Source organism: Meles meles, chromosome 5 (assembly GCF_922984935.1).
Source record: "Meles meles chromosome 5, mMelMel3.1 paternal haplotype, whole genome shotgun sequence".
In the NCBI taxonomy this organism is placed as follows: domain Eukaryota; kingdom Metazoa; phylum Chordata; class Mammalia; order Carnivora; family Mustelidae; genus Meles; species Meles meles.
This window is the reverse complement of record NC_060070.1, coordinates 76,678,911-76,700,105: the sequence shown is the minus strand read 5'-3', so window position 1 is coordinate 76,700,105 and position 21,195 is coordinate 76,678,911. Positions and strand designations below refer to the sequence as shown.

The 21,195-nt window shown below is 41.4% G+C and overlaps 1 protein-coding gene and 1 non-coding gene across 11 annotated transcripts in view; one reads left to right on the top strand and one right to left on the bottom strand.

Annotated features, from left to right (window-relative positions):
• Positions 1–693: 693 nt before the first annotated feature.
• Positions 694–765, bottom strand: TRNAE-CUC. Its single transcript has one exon. It is a non-coding gene; the product is annotated as a tRNA-Glu (tRNA).
• A 453-nt stretch (positions 766–1,218) lies between these two features.
• The window catches only part of NCOA7 (nuclear receptor coactivator 7), a 158,703-nt gene continuing 138,726 nt past the window's right edge, over positions 1,219–21,195 (top strand). For 3 of the 10 annotated variants that reach the window (XM_046004336.1, XM_046004343.1, XM_046004344.1), the window contains exons 1-3: positions 10,236–10,813; positions 13,305–13,556; positions 14,189–14,303. The gene's annotated coding sequence lies outside the window, so the exon portion shown is untranslated. Of the gene's footprint in view, positions 1,826–9,800; positions 10,107–10,235; positions 10,814–13,304; positions 13,557–14,188; positions 14,304–21,195 lie in introns of those variants that run through there. The other 7 variants (XM_046004342.1, XM_046004335.1, XM_046004338.1 and 4 more) reach the window with 6 other exon arrangements.

Genomic DNA, 21,195 nt, shown 5'->3' with positions numbered 1-21,195 from the left:
GATGGGCAGTTTTATTTGCCCTTTACGTGCTGGGTAGGGGTCAAGTCTCTCCTCGCTCTACTTCCGCCCATTTTTGTTTTGATTATGTACAGAGGACCTGGTCAGCCCCGGGTTGGAGTGCTTGCTCTATCTTCAGTGCTTTTGTTCTCCTTCCACAACGCTCTTGCACTCTGGTTTCGTTAAGGAGACATGCACTGGAACAGGGAGTGTCCCCCATTTCCCCACTCACCACTCTCCTCACTGTCTTTCTTCACGCACCTTCCTCTCTATCCAGGCCTCCCCTTCAGGTCTCACAGGACCTCCACCTTTCACTTTGTTCCCTTCCAACCCTCCAGTCCCTATTTAGGTAAAGCGTCTCACCAGGTGCTCCAGCAGGTGGAACCCAATATTTACATTCTCTTCTGTGCCAACAAACCCGCGGACGCTTTGAGGAACAGGGATAGCACCTGCTGCTGTATCTGCGCGGAAATGAAGGCGTGTGTTAAATCTTAGATTAAGTAACATTTAAAAGGAATTCAACTTTTATGATCGAACAAAATGAATATGATTAAAAAAACAACTTTTATGATCGAATAAAATGCATATGATTTAAAAAAAACAACGTTTATGATCGAATAAAATGAATATGATTTAAAAAAAAAAAAAAACAAAAAAAACCGCTAATAAGAACTCCTAGTATTTACAAAACAAGAATTCCCTGACCGGGAATCGAACCCGGGCCGCGGCGGTGAGAGCGCCGAATCCTAACCACTAGACCACCAGGGAAGTTAACACAATCTTTCCTTGAACTGTATTTGCCACTTTAGAAATCTCTACGTCGACCAGACCAGTAGAAAGAGAGCTTCTCTGCTCTAAGCCCCACCCACTCCGTTCCTGTTTTGGGTCGCGGCCTCCTAAATTGATGCAAATTTTGCGCGCTCCCAGCCCAGCACAGAGGTGGCTCCCGGGGGTGGGGGGAACTGGACCCTCCATATCCGACTGCCCTGCTAGAAAAGACTACACAATTCCTGCTAATTATGTTACATAAATATCTGTACCTATACAAATGTTAGAGTACTGCGGGAAGCTTGTCACTTGCTTTTTTTTTTTTTTTTAATCATCTAGCTGCTCTTTCTAAATCTAACCTCTGTCTCCTTCTGACCTTCCCTCCCGCGGAGACGTTAAGTCCCACTAACCCTTGTGCTAAATCGGAAGGTGGACTGCCGCCGGCGGAGAGCAGTTCGCGTAGCAGAGCTGGGTGTGACGCCGCCCACCTTGGCACGCCGCGCGGGCTCCGGGACTGTGGGGGTGATGGGCCCCGCGGCCTTCTAGGACGCGATTATCTGGCTGTCGTGATGGTTACTTACTGAGTAAGTGCCAGGCTAACGAAGCTGGGAGTTGGGGGAGACGCGCCTAGAGCACTGCGGAGAGCATCTGCACCCAGATCCGAGGAAACCCTTCCGACCCTCTGCGTTTCCATATCCCCCTATTTTTTAAGTGTTATTACCCGGGCAATTGCTTCACGGCTCGGCGTTCTGTGCGAGACACGGCCAGGAAATGATGCAGTTACCAGAGGAGTAAAACAAAACAACACCAAAAAATCAACCAGCTTTACGGCCCAGCCTCAATTCAGAAACCCTCATGACCCAGGAGCAGAAGGCGACAGGATGTAACTCCACTTTGAAGTGCCAACCGTTCCAGTTGAACAAATGCAACCCGAGAGAACGAGCTCCGAGGCAAGATGGAAGGAGGCTTAAGGAAAACAGAGAGAAATTCAAAATGAACTTGCTCACAACCTCTGGCGCCACGATGAGTTCCCGCTGTCATCCAGCATCGTAGAATTTAGGTGAGTCTCTGTTTGAATATTGTTTCTTGTTTTCAGGAAACCCGGAGATGGTTTAGATTATTGGTAAATTTTGTCTAAAATGTTTAATAATATGCAAAGGGGGGCTGGGTGGCTGAGTCCGTTAAGCGTCTGTCCTCCGCTTGTTCATGATGCCAGAGTCCTGGGATCAAACCCCACGTCAGGCTCCCTGGTCAGTGGGGAGCCTGCTTCTGCCTCTCCCTGCTGCTCCCCCCTGCTTGCACTCTCTCTGTTAAATAAATAAATAAATAAATAAATAAATAAATAAATAAATAAATAAAATCTTTAATAATAATAATATGCAAGCAAGAAGATTAAACGGATTTTTAAGGGCTGATAAAGATAGAAAAATCACAACAGGGGCACCTGGGTGGCTCAGTGGGTTAAGCCTCTGCCTTCGGGTCAGGTCATGATCTCAGGGTCCTGGATGAAGCCCCACATCAGACTCAGCAGGGAGCCTGCTTCCCCGACCCCCAACTCTCTCTGCCTGCCTCTCTGCCTACTTGTGATCTCTCTCTCTCTGTCAAATAAATAAATAAAATCTTTAAAAAAAAAAGAAAGAAAAATCACAACAAATTTCTAAACTTAATTCTATTTTAAATAGGACACACACTTTCCTCTATCAAGGAATTTTTAGGAAATCAAGTTCAGTAGGTGGAGCTCTTTCCTTTGAATTGCGAGTTATCAGCTTAGTAGCAAAGGATCTGGTTTTGAACACGAAGACAAAGTGAATATTATTTTTTTAGAATAATTCTAAGTTTTAATAGGCTTAGTCACAATATGCTCAAAAGGACAGAAAGGTGCAATAAACACCACCATCCCTCTCTTTTCCCCAGTCACTAATTTCTTCTTCCCAGAGGTAACCAATGTTAAGTTTCTTCTGTATCCTAGAAACAGTCTATGCATACACAAACTAATATCTCTCTTTTTTTTCCAGCTTTTTATCTTGAAAAATTCCAAACCTACAGAAAATTGCAAGTGTAGGACAATGAACACACATATACCCTTCATCTGAATCTGTGCTGTCCAATTTAGTAAGACCAGCCCATGTGACTATTGTGGATTGAAATGCAGCTAGCGGGAACTTAAATGTTCTATAGGTGATGAACTGGGTTTTTATATATAGAAGGAAAGAAAAGTAAAATAGCTCAATAATGTTTACATTGATTACTTTTTTTTTTAAGATTTTATTTATTATTTTGACAGACAGAGATCAGAAGCAGGCAGAGAGGCAGACAGAGAGAGAAGGAGGCAGCAGGTTCCCCGCTGAGCAGAGAGCCCAATGCGGGGCTCGATTCCAGGACCCTGAGGCCAGGACCTGAGCCAAAGGCAGAAGCTTAACCCACTGAGCCACGCAGGTGCCCCCATTAATTATGTTTTTAAATTAGAAATATATCGGGTTGGGGCACCTGGGTGGCTCGTTCGGTTGGGAGGGGGACTCGATTTCAGCTGAGTTCATGATCTTGGGGTGGTGAGATTGAGCCCCTTGTCCTGCCCGACACTTGGCATTGAGTCAGCTTGGGATTCTCTCTCTCCCTCTCCCTCTGCCCCCACACTGCTCAGGTGGGTGCTCTCTCTCTGTCCTTCTCTACATAAAAAAAAATTTTAAAGAAATATATCAGGCTAAAATATCATAAAAATTTATCTCTCTTTTCACTTTTTAAGGTATCTATTAGACTATTTAAAATTATGTATGTGCCTTGCATTATATTTCTATTTTACAGTACTGATCTAGATTCACCAGTTGTTGATTTTTTGCTCTATTTGCTTTCTCTTCATCTTTCTTCTGAAGCATTTGGGGTTAGTTGCAGACATCATAATACTTTACTTTTAAATACTTTATCCTGTATTTCCTAAGGACAAGGAAAACAATGATCACATTTAGGTAATTTAAAGGTAATACAATATTATTATTTATTATATAGTTAAAAACTAAAATTTCAATTGTCAAAATAACACTACTTAGACTTTTAAAATTCTGAAACCATTATTCTGGAACAATCCTCAATTTTTCTTAAAATATTGATTTTTTTGAATCGTGAAAGACAGTTGTTTCAGAACTGAATTTATCAATTCATATAAATATCTCTTTTGAAGAGAAAAGAACCTTAAGTTATGTGTCCTTCTCAGTACATGACGTCAGAATGGCATAATGCTGATGTATCATATTGTCTCTCATAGTCAATGTTGTAGGCAGAATAATGGCCCCCACAGGGATGTCCCTGCCCTAATCTCTAGAACACATGAATCTGTTACTTTACGTGGCAATAGGAACTTTGCAGATGTGATTAAGGATTTTGAGACACAGGAAAGTATCCTGGATTCTCTGAGGGGGCCCAAAATTATCACAAGTGTCCTTATAAGTGAAGGAGAAAGGTAGGGGAGTTAGTGTCCCAGTGATGTGATCTGAGGAAAACTCAACCTACCTTTGCTGGCTTTGAAGAAGGGGAAGAGGACCTCCAGCCGAGGTATTCAGGTGGCCTCTGGAACTGAAAAAGGCAAGGAAGCAGATTCTTCCCTTGAGCCTCCAGAAAGAAAATAGCCCTGCCAACACCTAGATTTTAGCCTAGTGAGACCCAATGTCAGACTTCCGGATTATAGAATTGTAGGATAATAAATTCATGTTGTTTTAAGCCATTGAGTTTCTGCTAGTTTTTTACAGCAGCTATAGGAAACATAGAGTAAATTCGAGCATTTGGTTAAGGTGTCCACCATGCTTTGAGAATGAGTGAATCTTCTGTTCCGCAGCAAACTTTCACCCACTGACAATCTTTGCTTGAATCAGGTATTACCATGGTGATTGCCAAATGGTGTTTTCGTTTATTTTTCTCTTGTAAATAACTTCCCTTTCTCTCCTTTCTCTTTTTAATTCTCTAATTTTTAAATATCAGTCTAGACTCATATATTCTTTTTCTGTTTTTATTCAGTGTGTTATAATCCAGCACTGTCATTTTTCTTAATAATTAAATTGTCCCTAATTTGGCCAGAGGAATCCTTTTAAGTTTGCCCTGTATTTTTTTGATATGTCTCCCTTATTTTGGAGCACTTCTTTACCTTCTGTCCCAAGATGGTTCAGGCACACCCTGTAGTTTATAGATTGGCTTAGAGAGAATTAAGGTCTTTATGCATATATCTTTTCTTTTTTAATCTCTTTGTTTTATTTTTACACAAAGAGGAACATACTCTACATACTTTTCCTAACTTCTTAAAATTAATATCTTTTAAAAGAGGGCCATTCTTTACATAAAAATTTTTCTCATTACTTTTGATAACTACATCGTATTCCACTATTTAGGTATGTTATTAAAGCAGTTCATATCAGTCATTTAGATTATTTCCAATCTTCTTCTTTTACCAAAGTACTGATATGAATAACTTGGCCCAACATAATTTAGCATTTACTTTTTACAGATTTGCTCCGAAATGACTCAACTTATAGAGTGCTGATTTCTGATTTGAAAATATTGCTATATATTGGAAGAAAAATCATTGCATCTAATTCAAAGTCACTTATAATTTATTGACAGTTTTATTTTTTAATTTGATTTCAGTCTGATTCAGCTATTCTTCTGTTCATTAATTTGTTCATTTATTAAACAAATATTTATTCACTAATATATGTCAGGGACTATATTAGGCAGGGACTATATTAGGCACGAAAGACATCAAGATGAACAAAATGGGATTCCTGACCTTGAAGTTCAGTCTGGTAGGGTTCAAGTAAATAAGGAGTTACAGTAGAGTAGTGAATATTAAGAGACGTGTAGGACTATACTTTAATAAATATATTTAATAGATTAAAAATGTGCCACTCATCATGCATACTTTACTGATGGGAATGTAAAATGGTACAGCTACTCTGGAAAATAATTTGGCAGTTTCTTATAAAACTAAACATGCACTTATCATCTGACCCGTCACTTGTGCTCTTGGGAACTTATCCCAGAGAAATGAAAACTTATGTTTACACAAAGTCTGTCCACAAATGTTTATAGCAGCTTTTTTTTTTATAATAACCCCAAACTGGAAACCACAGAAATATTCTTCAGTGGGTGAAGAGTTAAACTGTAGTACATCCATACCACGGAATACTTATCAAAAAAGGGAACAAACCATCGATCCACATAACAACGTGGATGGATCCCAAGAGAGTTATGAAAAAAATAATCCAAAAAGTTACATACAGTATGATTCCTTCTATATAGCGTTTTTTAAATTTTAGAGGTGAGAAGGGATGAGTGATTTGCAGGAATTAGAGATGTGGTGGAAGGGAAGATGGATGCAACTATAATGGAGCAGGTCATGGGAGTTTTGTGGTAACTAGAGCAGTCCTGTGTCTTATTGGGATAATCCGTACAGATGATACAATTGCATAAGACACACAAACACAAAAGAGAACATGTAAAACTGATGAAATACAAACAAGCTTGAAAGATCATACCTCTGTCATTTTTCTGATTTTGATATTATACTGGAGCTACCCAAGGTGTTACCATGGAGGGACAACTGGAGCTGTGAGAGAGGGGCAGGGGAAATCTGGGACTTCCATATATATATATATTTTTTTTCAATTGTGAATCTATAATTACATCCTTTGAAAAAAACCCTTTTGAGTTCATTGCACTGTAAATTTCTTTTATCTAATGAATCCAAGGCAACAACTGCCAGTTTAGTTTAGGGGTTCATTTCAGAATTTTAAATTATATCTTAGCTACAATGTCTTTGTACCAGATTATTTGACTAAGTTTTCCAGAAAATGTAAAAAACATGTAATGAATTATTTGACTAAGTTTTCCAGAAAATGTAAAAAACATGTAATGAATTCTCAAGCTACTGAACAGACTTTCCAGCAGAAATAAAGCTACAGAAACTCTCCAAGAGCAGATAATTTTTTTAATGAACTGTGAATTTTAAAAAAGGGCAAATTTGTTGGGCTCGATATAAATAATCAGCGATTCGTTCTGCATGCTGACAGCGACCAGACAGCAGTCCGTTTCCACAGGCATCAGTATTTCTTTCTGAATACATTCTGGAGTCCTCAGCCTCCTCCTTTCAAACGACAAGGAGATTTCTACCTCCTCCTTAGACGTTATCTGAGAGAAACACTGAGCCGAGGCCCATCCACAAAGACCTATTTACATTTTTCTCAAAATTCAAGGGGGTATCTGTGATGTGCTGGAGCAATGACAGCAGCTGTAAAAATGAATTACTACCTTCAACATTATTAAACAGTCAACTCAACTCTGTCTCTTTAGGTCCAAGATGGCTACCCACAGACCTCTACAGATGTTATTAGCATTTACCTCCCGTGGAACTCCTGTGTCTCAACCAGCTCAAGTCAGGCGTGTGAAAGGAGGTGTTTCTCTGCTAGGAAGAGAGGGATAGGTGTAACCACTAAAGAGTGAACTTGCTTGGTGCCAGCAGACTAAACTCATCACCCAATACACAAATCTTCTCTCCGATACCTTGAAGGAGAAAACTTCCAAAGGAATTTCAGTTCTTTCAGTGGTTGAGAGCTCATTGCTTATCCAAGGAGCCTTTCATTATGGCAAACTATTAGAGCAGTATTTGCTGATGTTCTTGGAATTCCAGTTCAAGGAAAGGTAACCAGTGAGTGTTGTGCTTAAAAACAGACACACTAGGGGCACCTCGGTAGCTCAATTGGTTGAGCTTCTATCTGACTCTTGATTTCACTGATGTCATGTGCTCAGGGTTATAAGATTGAGCCCCCACCTTGGCCTCAGCATGGATTCTGCTTAAGATTCTCCCCTCTCCCTCCATTCCTCCCCCCATACCCCAATGTGGGCATACGCTCTCCTCCCTAGGGAGAAAAAAAAAGACACACTAGCCACACTTCATTACAAAATTATCTTTATTTTTTTGTTTTCCTTTTTAAATTTAAATTCAATTAATTAATATATAATGTATTGTTTCAGGGGTACAGCTCTGTGATTCATCAATCTTATATAATACCCAGTGCTCATTACAATACATACCCTCTCCAATGTCCGTCACCCAGTTACCCCATCCCTCCACGCCTCTCCTTACAAAATGATCTTTAGATAGATACATAAGGAAAATACTGCACACATTTGCAGTGACAGTTGCTTTAGTTTGTTGATGTTTCCCAAAGCCTCAGCAGACTCTGGGCTGAGCCTGGAGCCTGTGGCATGGCTTGATCTCACAACCTTGGGATCATGACCTGAGCTGGAATCAAGAATCGGAGGCTTAACTGACTGAGCCACTCCGGCACCCAAAGGATACAAATTTTAAGAAAGAAAACCTTTACTATAAAAACGTGTATTATAAGAGTCATAGCTAACTTTACTTGGTCATATTCTAAGTCTAAGCATCATTCATGGATTACCTCATTTAATCTCTATAACTGTCCTATAAAGTTGATACTATTATCATCTCCCTTTTACAGATAAAGCAACAGAGGTTAAGCAACATATCCTACGTCAGCCCAGGTAGAGCTATAGTCTGAGATCCGAGCCTGAATTCTCAAGAGACTGCCATGTTCTTAAACAGTACATGTTCTAATGAGGTTCAATCTTTAGTGTGCTAAGATTTCCCAGATTATTTTATGTGTTTCATCTTATCTCCCAATTAAAATTTCACCTTCTATTTAGAGTGGCACTGTCCAGAATAATTTTTTTGTAATACTGGAAATGATCTATTCTATCTAAAAGAGTAGTCCCTAGCCATGTGTAGCTCTTCAGCATTTGAAGTGTGGCTAGTGTAATGAAAAAATACATTTTTAATGTAAATTTAAGTGGCCACATGTGGCTAGTGTTGGACAGTACATATCTACTAGGGGATAAGGAAATGATTTTTTTCTTCCTCTGGTGTCTCTCTCCAGAAGGACAGGGCTTGGGCAAATCAATAAACCATAAATTAATGAGAAGGAAGTAGTGATGAATCTTTAAGGGTAATTTTTCTCTACTTCTAAGCTGGGGAGCAGAAATCTCTATTATACCAGGAGAGATAATCAAGAATTGCCACTCAACTTTCTACGAATGTCCTATAAACTGCATTCTAAGGCAGACTTCTTTATAAACATTGTTAGAGTAAGCAACTGCTAAATTCTCATTGAAGTGACTTCATTCTGTCCTTATGCATCACATATATACCATGAACATTTCTATAATTGAGTTATTCTGCATCTGGGGGGAAATATCATGAATAATAATAGGTATCTTTTGAATATAAACTGTAGCTCTCCATCAGAGTCCTCAAAGTGGAGAAGTCATGAGCCACTGTTTCCTGACTCCTAAGCAGTTCAGCTTCTACCTTGCTCCACATGGAACTCCTCTCAAGAAGCCTTAGAGATTTTATCAGTTTGTACTCCTATGGAACATGTCTTATCTTTGCCATTTAGAAAAAATCTTAGATTTCAACATCATAAAAGCACTCATCAAACAAATGTGAGAATGGCTCAGTTTCTCTGGAGATCCCAAACAATGTTCTTTTTGATTCAATAAAATCAGCTCTTTGTATTTCAAGAGTCTAATCTTTCCCTTGAAAATAATTTGCAAATTACTGCAATTACCTAAAGATATAAACCGGATGTCCAATTTTATATATGTTCAGTACAGAACTGGACAAATTATTCCATACCTTGCAAGATAGTATAATGTGACCACTTGCAACTGAAATGCCCAAGCCCATAAGCGGCATCAATAACCCAGAGGAGGCCACTGTCTAGTGTGCTTGTGTGTATGGCCTCTGACATACCAATGTTATCAGACCAGCTGCAGACTGTGCCTTGACTCGCCACCCCTCCCACCCCGTAAGGGTAAACCTCAAGGCCAAATCCTCCTAGTCATCTTGCAGTGCTGGTCATGGGACCAAAGAGGAAAGAGCTCCCGAGAAGGGATGGGAAGCTCACCAGCACTGCCCCGTTGCTGATGCAAATCCTCCCAGTCAAGGTTCTCTAGGATCTCTGCCAAGACTCGGCCTGGAAAATCCAATAGCTACGTCCCTACTGCTGTACCGATTGCAAATTTGGCAGCATCCGGGATGCTGTACCAGGTCTGGAGCGGGAGGGGGAGGAGATGGCGCGTCCCTTTGAGAAACGTAAAGCCGGAAAGGACAGAAGGATGACTTTATTGTGGCCAGTGGTCCCTAAGCTGGACGGAAACTCAAGGCTTTAAAACTCGGAGAGACGCTTTATAACTCCAGCTCTGCTCTCAAAGCCTCACTTTCCACGAAGAGTGGTGGCTATGGCGGGCCAGCTGTAGGGGATGCGGCCCGGGGCGAGGTAAGACGACCCTCCCAGGCTGCGCCGCCCGGCGTCCCGCCGCCCGGGTAGCAACAAGCTCCCTCTTGGACGCGTCACAATGGGCCGAGGCCTGCGGAGGCCGCGCGCGCAGCTCTCCGGGGCGGAGCCGCCCGGCCAGGGCCCTGGCTGTGTCCGGGCCGCGGAGGCTGCGGCAAGCCGAGGGGTGGCAGGGGTACTCAGCCTTCCAGCTCCGAGGTCGCCGGGGCGGGGAGGATGCCGCAGCCCAAGCCGCCGAGCCCCGCCACGGAGCCTCCAGGCCCCCGCCGCTGCGGAGGGGCGCAGAGCGTGGCGCGGGCCGGGCGGAGCTAGAGGCGGGCGTCTGCACCGCGTCGCGCCACCCGCAGTTCCCCGCCTCCGGCCGGGCCCGCGAGCCTGTCGCGGCCGATGCCCTGACCGCGGGCGCAGCTGCAGGGTTGGCAAGGTGCCGCGCTCGGGGAGAGGACTGAGGAGTCCTGGCGGCGCCCGAGTCCACCAGCTCCGGACGCCGGTGCCCGGGGGCAAGCGCCTCGGCGCTCCTCCCTCCCGCCCCTGCTCCTCCTAGCCGCACGAACCTCCCCCGACCCCTCCTTCCCCCACCCTAGAGGATGCGCTCCCCCGCGCCGAGCTGCAGAGGCCACCGCTCCCAGAAATGCGTGCGCCCGATCCCCTTCTCCCGGACCCGAGGAGCCGGCGCCCCCGCCCTGTAGGTAGGTGGGTGAGGCGGGGACCAGCCTTCGCCGCCGGCCGCAGCTGATGCTGCCGCTGGGGAGAGGAGGGGGGGTCGGGGCCAGGACCCGCCAAACTTGCCTCCCGACCGGGCTCGGGAGAGCGCTCGTAGGTGTGCTAATGGCGCTGGGCGCAGACCCTGTGAACCTGACAACCTCTCCTGGAGCTCGGAAGGCCGGGTGGTGGGGAAGGAGAGCTTGACCCTTTCCCCGCCCGCCCCCCTCCCGGCCCGGTGGGCTGCGTGTGGCGGGCGGGGGTGGGGAGGACCGGTGGGCTAGTGGCTTATTTGGGGGCCGGGCCGGGGCGGGGCGGGGGGGAGGGAGGAGTACCGTTGGATTTTCAGCAGCTCAGGTAAAAATATGTCACCGTAATGTTTCGACTGAATGAGCAGATGCTTTCTTCCTCTTTTAGCTAAACGTGTAGCCACGCAAAGCGTTATTTTAGCAGCACGTAGAAGTAGCCGGGGATTTTTGTATATTTCGGAACCGGCTGTGTGCTGTACACACTTGGTGATCGCCCAGTTCCTTACAGGCAACGTTTTGGTACCAGTTAGGGAAGGCCCTTCTAGAAGTCAGATTTTTCCGGAGCTCCGTGAGGCTGGGGTATTCTGGTGATGCCCGCTCGGGAACCTCCTGCTTTCCTAAAGGGATGTGTTTTTAGAGTGGCAAGTTTGATACAGGTGTCGGGAGTTGAGAATCTACTGGAAGGATGCACCCAGGCGGCCAGCAGAGGCAGCCTTGGGCGCAGCCTAGCTTCCAGCTAGGTGTTACGGTTCGTTTTTTTTTGTTTTTGTTTTTGTTTTTTTGAGAAACTGGTTTATGGATTCTTTGTTTTCCCCCAGGTGTGAAGTTCATACATCAGGGCTTTGGGCAAGATTATCTCTTCACGGGCTTTCTTTCTCTCTTTTTTTAAATTTTATTTTATATTAAGCAAGAAGATTGAGAGTTTTGGAAAGTAGATCGTTGTGAACTCCAATTTTATATTAACGTATTAAGGTTTAGAGCTTTGGAAAATGAGCTCATGTCATCTCCAGGAGGACAGAATCTTGTTCAGTTCTGTAATCCTCTGCGTCTGATGCATGCTGAGTGCTCATTAGTTATTTGTTGAATGAACTGTGTTTCAGGCTTCATCTAAAGACAGTTTAGGATTACACTGTATTTGTCCTGTGGCTCTTGAAGTTTAACTGGATTTAAAAAAATTGCCTGTTTTTGTAAAGTGTCAGATTGTCTTTACATTTAAATATGAATTTTTTTAAAAAATAATTGTGTTATTAAATGAAATAACTCTCCTCAACCCCTAATAGAAGTGCATTTCATGTCTGAGCTTGCAGATTTTCTAGTCTCGTTGGTAATCAAACATTTCTATTAAACTCTCAAACACAATTTCAAAAATACAATTCATGTTTACAAGAAAATTCTGTTACTCCAGTGTTTTGGTTACTAAGTGACATATTCTGTTTAGACTTGGTGTTGTAGATGGTCTAATTATAACGTATTTTATTACAGTTAAAAGTAAAAATAAAGCATTTAGGGGTGTCCGTGTTTCCTAAATGATCCAGAATGTATCGTATAGATACATATTTTCAACTGTACAGGCATTCCTTATTGTATAAGCATATCAATTTCCAAATTTGACAGTTTGCATGCGTTGGAGGTATAGTGGTGAGCATAGCTACCTTCCACATTTCATAATTTGGGAAACAGGATTTTGGAAGATTCAGTGTCTTTTGCTTTTAAATTCTGTGTTATCTTGGAAGAATCAAGGATCACTGCATCATATTTCATTTGCTTTATTTTTGCACTGTGAGATTTCCTGTTTTGATTTTGTTTTTATTTCCCTGTTATGTAAGCTTTATGAATCAGTTTTAACCTTTTTCCAGTAACTTTGTGTAACACAATTATCTGGGAGTGGTCCATTCTTTTTTTTCTCTTCCCTTTTTTCTTTACCTTTTTTGTCATTTTATTATTAATATTTTTGAAGATTTTATTTTTAAGTAATCTCTACACCCCACATGGGGCTTGAACTCAGCCCCCCCCCCCCCCAAGATCAAGAGTTGCATGCTCCATAGACTGAACCAGCTAGGTGCCCCTTTTTGTCATTTTAATACCGTGCCACTATCCTTACTATATATTACCCCAGAGAGTTATTTTCATAAAAGGACAGTAAGCCATAGTTGTTTATTATCGTTTCTCCATCCTACTTGGGCCTTTCCTACATGGTGAGGAAATCACACTTTAATGTAAAAGGTGGTAAGATTGGGGGAACCAACAGTGGGAGGAACATATGGAAAACATGACAACTTATTAAAATGCAGCAAAAGTCCTCCCCCAAATAAAGATAGTTACATTTTATACATCTTATATTTGTGATCAAGAATATTGAGCAGTTAATTCACATTGTTTTACTTGTTCTTTAATTTCTCAAAAGAGTCCTCCCCTGTGGTTACAGTAAACTCTTTCTACTTTGTTGCAGATAATAAACACTTATTTGCTCATTTGACAAATAGAAATTGAGTACTTAGGCTGTGCTGACACTCTTGGCCTTGAAACCAGTCAAGTAAGAGCTAGTTTTTAATCTCAGAATGGGAGAGGAATTTTTCTGTGTGTGTCCTTCATCCAAATGTGCAATGCCTCTTGATTGGATGACTCACTCTCAGGGCCCTGTCTGGTGAGCCCCCAACATCCGGCCTCCATATGCACCACTGGAATGCAATTCTAAGACCAGGTATAGTCTCTCTTCTCTTTCTGTATCTTTCCTAAGATTTGTTGCCAAAACCTCTACCCTTCTTTGCTAAATGTTATTTATTGTCTTTTTTTTTTTTTTTTAGTACCAGCCCATAATTTTTGTTGTTGTTCTTTACATATGGTGGGATCCACTCAATTTGCATGTGTTGGAACCAGAAATGTTATAATTGCAGAGAAAGTATGGAAAGGAAAATTTGTTTGATCTCAAATTTCAAATATGGAGAGGTGGTGATTTAAGAATAGTTGTTGTCTACTAACCTCTTCTGAAAAATGGCGTAGAATGCCTTTATTTCTGTACATGCCAGAGAATATCAGTTGTCAGCTCATAAATTTGATCTGAATCTTAATGGAGAGAAATGATGGTTCTTCAGAAGGTTGGCGGAATAAAGGCCATAAAGTCCATCCATTCCATTCCAGTTCTAGATGTTAGACTGGGAGTCTAGCCAAGTTTTCGGAAATGAGTACATTGGTGACCTTGTTTTGCATCTTTTGTAAACCCCACCGCCCAATTGTGCACATGCGGAGGGATTCTACTAATAATAGGTGTCACAAGGAACCTGCTGTTAGGTTACTTAAGAGATGTGGTTACCAAGATCATTGTTCCTTTTGCAGCTCTTGTGTGAAAGACCCAGGCAAGTTCCATTTAGCGATAGAGGATGAAGAAAAGCTTTACTTGCCCTGCACAAATGTTGTGTGCCTTTTTTTCACAATGCAAATCTAGCATCAGGTAATTGATTATATTTCCCTTTCTGATTTGGCAACTAGCAAATGCAGAATCAAATTTGCAACTAGATTTTAATAACCCTGTAAAAACCTATGACCTAATATTGATGTTCTAACTTACCTTTGATATTGAGCTTCTGTTCTACTTTGTTTTTGATTCTGATTTTTATCTAATTATATTTTCCCACTATATTGAATTTATTATTTAAAGCTGATTCATACCCTTTGTGAAACAAGGCAAAACACAATACATAAAACCAAATGAAAACATTTGCAGAATTGATCTCTAGACACATGTGTTTGATTAGCAAGTTTAATCAATTCCATTAAATATGTTTTGAATAAGTGTTGCAAGTTTAGTATATTTGAGGTTATATATCCACATGGAAAGCAGTGTTCTCTAGTTTCGCAAAACTAAGTTCCACTCACGTATATTTGAACTTATGTAGCCAAATAGAAAACAGTGTTCCATAGTTTTGCAAAATTAAATTCCGTTTATTTTGTAATATTAAATTATGTCTACTTACCACCAATTTAAAAATTGGTCAGATCATTAAATTTAAGTCAGTTATTTCTGGAATCTATCTTATGTGCTTTGTTAGGCTGAACAGGAGATTCATCCCATGTAACTTTTAAAGTCATTTTTAGCCCCGGGGGCTAGCCTAAACTTGCTTAACACGAAACCTCAAATCTGACCTCTTTCGTATCAGTAATTTATTTGATCATCTTTGTTTTAATGAATCATTTTAATAGATTCTTCTTTGTGTCTCATTTATTTACTGTAAATAGTTAATTGTTAGTTAATTGTTAATAGTTAATTGACTAAATAGTTAATTGACTAAAATAAATAGTTAATTGACTAAAATTTCTTCATTCTGGTATTTTGACAACTACCTGTTAAGTTGGCTGAATGTAACCAGGTATTTACATGTATATGATGCCAAGTGCTGTTTGATAACAAATTCACTCAGATCAACAGAGATTGGCCCTTCTTGAGGTTCAGTCATGGGTGTGGTACAGGAGACTTTGGGGCAAAATAATCTGAAATCAAAAGGGGAATGTGAAACCTTGGAGTCCTTTGAAGAGAGATGTGGGCAGATTTTTACACAGAAGCATTTCATTTCAATAACCTCTCTGTCTTTTTCAAAATTTATTTTTGTGGCAGTTAATACCTTCATGTGATTCAGAAGGTGCAAATGGGTATATAATAAAAGGACTCTCTTGCCCCCTTGCTCCAGTTACGTGCTTCCCCTATCCACTGGCGACCAGTGCTATCTGTTAAGTATGAATCCTTCAGAGACATTTGATGCATACCCAAGCAAATAGGAACATTCGGCCTGTTTGTTTCATCTCCCTACCATTTCTCGAAGTCCCTTCTCTCCATTCCCACTGCTGTTGTTTGGCTCCTCAGATGCTTTGGACTGTTGCCTGCATTTTACTTTCAGCCAGTCTTCCTTCTCAGCTTTCCTCTGAGGACCATCCTACACGGGAAGGAGTCTGCTGGAGATCTTAGCGGTCTCGGGGGCTCTGAGGAATTCATCTGTTGCCCCCGTACCTCCCTGTCATGCCTTTGACCCACATTTGTTCTTCATTGCCACGTTACCCCTGCCCTAAATTATGGACCTTTTATAAAAATCTGATAAAAGTTCACGGTCCCATCACACACCACACACCATTTTGCCTGCACATCCTTGTGTATGGATCACAAGTTAAGAATCTCTGCTGTCATACAAAACTGCTTGTCACTTCTGGAACATGCATAGCATACGATTTTCCTTCTTCATGCTGTTGTTCCCTCTGCTTGGAACTCTTTGTGCTCCCATTTTCCTTAGCAAGCCACACCCAGGTCTGTGTCTTCTCTAGGGGCCATTTTTAGTTGAGACTCCATAAACTCACGGAGACTTCCCCATGTAATTTAGTGCCCCAAATCAGTTTCCTTACTGGGAATAGGCATTTCTCATAAACAACAAAATTGCTTTTCTAGTAGAAATTAACTCTGATTTTAGATAGTATGCTAAGATTGATTAAAAAACAAAAACAAAACAAAACCAAATCACCCAGGTTGAAGCTTTTATTTAACCATTCATCCCTCTTCTACTCTTCCCCTCAGCCCCCCAATAGAATACATGCCTGTATCATTTTCTCTAGCATCCTGCCTTCTCTCATTCTCTCTCAAACATTGTGTTAACACTCATTCGAAATAATGTTTGTATTTATTATGGCCCTCATCTCGGAGAGCGTCTTTTATGCCTCTGCCCTCGGGTTTCCCTCTGCAATTGGTACACAGAGTGGCAAAAACTTCCAAATAGGGCGCCATTAAACATTGGCCCTGATAGATGACATGAACCATCTGGAGAGAATGGTCTATGGTAAGAAGTGACTCCTATGCATGCGAATGAGGTATTCTTAATTCCAAGCCGAGTAATCACGGTGTCCTGTGTGCTCAGCTTTATTGCAGTGTGCCTGGCACGAGGTCGTTCGCTGTTGACTGATTAACAGAGGGTTTAGAGAGTAGGACTATAATAGTGTTTGTTCAGCACTGTTCATGTGGAATCCTGACTGGTGGATGATTCTGGTCATTAATCAGGTATGCCTTGTAGAGTAGGAAAAATTCACGAGATGACTTTGTAGGCATGAGATCCTTCAAGATCTTTCATTTTCCTGTTGTAATTGTGACCTCACTCAGCGAACATCAGATTTACTGATTTGTTTCCTCAGCCATGTTGATCCTAGGGTGTCCTGAGGGGTAGTGAAGAGTATTCTAGCTGTTGGATAAGAACAGTCCCTGCTGTATGTTGATATAAAGCAGTTTTGGGCCATTAGTGTGTTGGGAGGGCCTGCTCAATCCTGGAAGTTACAGCTGAGCCCTCCTCCTGAGGTCCTGGTGATTCCCTCAACATACTGCCTCTCTTTTGGGTCCCGCTGAAACAGCTTGTGAGCAGCCCTCTGATATCTCAAATTGTAACACTTTGCAAAGTAGTTTCAATTTAACACACCTTAACTCTTTAAAGAGTATTCTAGTAAGGAATTGTTTTAGTCCATTCAGGCTGCCGTAACAAAATACCATAACAAAATACCATACACTGGATGGCTTATACATGGCAACATTTATTGCTTACAGGTCTGGAGACATAGTCAGGGTGTCAGCATGGTCGAGCTGTGGCAAAACCTCTCTCCCAGGTTGTGGACTGCTGACATCTCCTCGTACTCTTACACGTTGGAGGGAGCTAGGGGTCTCTCCAGGACCTGTTTTATGAGGGCACTGATCGTGCTGATGAGGGGGCTGGTCTGACCCCATGACCTAATCACTTCCCAAGGGCCCCACCTAATACTATTACCTGGGCATTAGGTTTCCAACGTATGAATTTGGGGGTGGGGGACACAGTCTATAGCAGGAATAGCAAATTCACAAAACAGTAACTACAAATAGCTGTGGCAGGAAAACATTTTCAACTTCATTGCCCCAAAGAAATGCAGGTTGAAATTAGATTTTAAAAGTCCATAACGGTGCTGGCAAAGTTGAGGTTGGGTCATAGTCCTTTTTCATGGATGGTGAAAGGGTCTGTTAGTATACTTTAGATTAAGAACAGTTCAGCTAGTTAAATTTTTTGGCACCAGTGGTTCTAAGAGTACATCCTGAGGGAATCAGGAATGAGGCTCAATTTCAGCAATCAGCATAGTGTCTAGGGGCTTGTGGGGAGGGGGCATGTGGAATGGTCAGGGGTTATGAGGAGGGATATGGGAGCGAGTTGTCCGGCTTGGAACCCTCTTCCACCATTTACCAGCTATGTGAACTTAGGCAAGTTAATTTCTCCCTGATTTTCTCATCAATAAAATGAAGAGAATAGTATGTACCTCCCACATGGTATTGAGAATTAGATGGATTAACATATGTAAAGTCCTGTCACAGAGTAAGCAACTGCAGTAATTATTGTCAAGGGCGATAGTTGGAAAATTTGAGAAAAATCCAGCAGTGGAGTCATTTTTTAAATGATAGTATGTAGTTTACCAAACCGTATGAACAAAAGGATCCTAATTTGATTTTAAAATGCACCTGCATGGAAGAAAAGACAGGAAAGTGACAAAATAGTAGAGCTTTTTCCCCATTGATGGGATCATAGGCAATTTCTCTTTTTCACATTTGTATTATCCATATATATTATAATGATACTTGTTAGAAACTGCTAAAATTAAGGTGTCCTAGGATTCTTATATTCTCAACTTTTCTTTACCAAATGCATATTCATTTTGACATATTTTACTTTCTCTTCCTCCTTTCAAAGCTACTAATATTTCACTTCCCCAACATTTTCACCCACGTGCCATCTGCTTCATATTTTCTTGCATGTCGCTTGCTTGTTTTGGGTATAGATCAGCCCCAAGGCTAGTTCTTCAAGAATAAGTAGACCAAATAAAATGATTGATGACATTTTGGTGGTGGTAGCTTTCTCACGGAAGCTTAAGCAAGAAAATGCAGCTAAGGCTGTTTATGGTCTCCACATTTCAGGCACTTATCCCTATCTCCCACTCCCCACCTGAATGAACTTGGCACCCAAATATCCCTTTCACACACTCGCTTTTTGACTGCCCCCTTGATCTGAAATTTCCTTGCACATTTCTTCCTTTAAACCCAACATTCTGCATAATGTTGATGCTTAATTCCATGAACACTTCCCGAGACATCTACTCTACCCCTGATTTTAGTTATTTTGTCACTTAGCTATTTGTACCACAAGTTAAACATTGGCTGCTTTATGGCTTAGTTGTTCTTACAGTAAGCTGATAGGACGGTGTTTTATATTACTCTGTGGCTTTCAGTTTTCTAGCAGTGTTATTCACATATATGCACATGGGACACAGGAAGATTGGGTGTTGTTGGGTTGACAGTGTTCTTAAGACATGATTTATGAGTTTTCTGTTCCATCTTTCCTTTGTCCAATCTTCTCCTTACTTTCTTTTCAAAAATCAGAATGTTACTGCATTTGGTTCTCTGAGTCTTATAAATATTTACCTGAAGTTTTGATAATAAATTTTCATTCTTAAAGCCTACTAAAGAGCTCAATTGCAGAGAACACCATGGTTAGCAATGGATTTGCAGTTGGGGTCCAGTAATGTACAAACTAGTCCTAATTGCAAGGATATCTCTATCATCAATTCAAAAATAGTGCTTGTTTGATCAAGACAATTTAATGAACCTTCCAGAAGATGTGTTTAAAGTTCATAAATATGATAGATTCTCACAGATCTTGCATTTCCTGGAAAGGACAAAAATCCTAGGAAATGCTTTCATATATCTACTCATAGTCTGGACCAGTGGTTTCCCAACTGAGATTCATGTGCCCCATGATGGTAAGGGAAGAAATTGCTAGAATGTCTGTATCATCTTTTCATGACTTCTATTTTTGTCACATGTTTTATAATGCATGTATTAGTGCAGAAGGCATGTTTTTTATAAGTAAAAATATATACATATGGGGCGCCTGGGTGGCTTAGTAGGTTGAGCCTCTGCCTTTGGCTCGGGTCGTGGTCTTGAGGTTCTGGGATCGAGCCCTACTTCGGGCTCTCTGCTCAGCGGGGAGCCTGCTTCCTCCTCTCCCTCTGCCTGCCTCTCTGCCTGCTTGTGATCTCTGTCTGTCAAATAAATAAAATCTTTAAATATATGTATCCATATTAAGATTTTATGCTCAGATACTTGTACTATGTGGAATATAACTTTTTTAAATGAAGACCATTGGTTAAATAAAAGGTGAGACTTTATCGTTCTATGCCCCAAAGTCAGTTTCTGTTTGGTATTTAGCTATAACAAATTAAAAATGAACTTACTAAACATAAATCCTGTGCCAGCCTAAACTGGGAATTGTCATGTGTGTATGTGCATGTGCCCATGCACACAGAATATAAGACACATTCCGTGCCTTTAGCAAGCTTACAGTCTGTAAAAGGATGGGGCATCATGAGCAATCAGTTAGAAAACGGTGCAAGATAGGGCACCTGGTGGCTCAGTTGGTTAGGCATCTGCCTTTGGCTCTGGTCCTGATCCCTCTCTTCCCCGCTCTGCAGGGAGTCTCCTTCTCCCTTTCCCCCACTCCTATCTCTCATGAATAAATAAATAAAATCTTTAACAACAGCAAAACCAAAATGGTGTAAGATATAAGTTAGATACAATATTACAAGCTCTAAGATATGCCTCAGTAAGCACAGGAAACCTGGCAGCATGAGGGGGTTGGATTGAAATCGCCCGAGAATGATAAAAGCAGCGCAGTACGTGGGGACGCTATATTCTCAGGATATTTCTAAACTCTTTTTATGTCAAGTTTTTTCCTTGATAATCAGGTCAGTTCTTTTTCCCCCATTCAAATAAGCTATGCTTAGATTATCTCCTAGGTACAAATGTTAATTAACTGTGGGGGCTTTTGGTCTAATACTCAAAAAATTTTACCAGTGTTCTCAATTACTTGCTCACGGTTCTTTAAGTTATAAGAGGAAGTGGCAGAAGAGCCATGGTGGGAAAGTAACATTTTTCATGCAGTATTCTTTTGGAACAGTGCTAGTGTATACAATTTAAAATAAGTGAATTGGTTTCTTAGGGCTGCCCTGACAACGCAGCACAAACTGGGTAGCTGAAAACAACAGAGATTCCTTGTGTTGCGATTCTGGAGACTAGAAGTCTAAAATCCAGGTGTTGGTGGAGATATGACCTCGGTGAAGCGTTAGAGAAATCCTCCCTTGCGTCTTCTGGCTTCTGGAGATTTGCTGGCTGTGCTTGACATCCATGGCTTGCAACTGCATCACCCTAATCTCTGCTTCTGTTGTCCCCTGGTGTTCTCCCTGTGTGCCTCTGGCTTCATATGGCCATCTTCTTCTTCTTTTTTTTTTTTTCAAAGATTTTATTTATT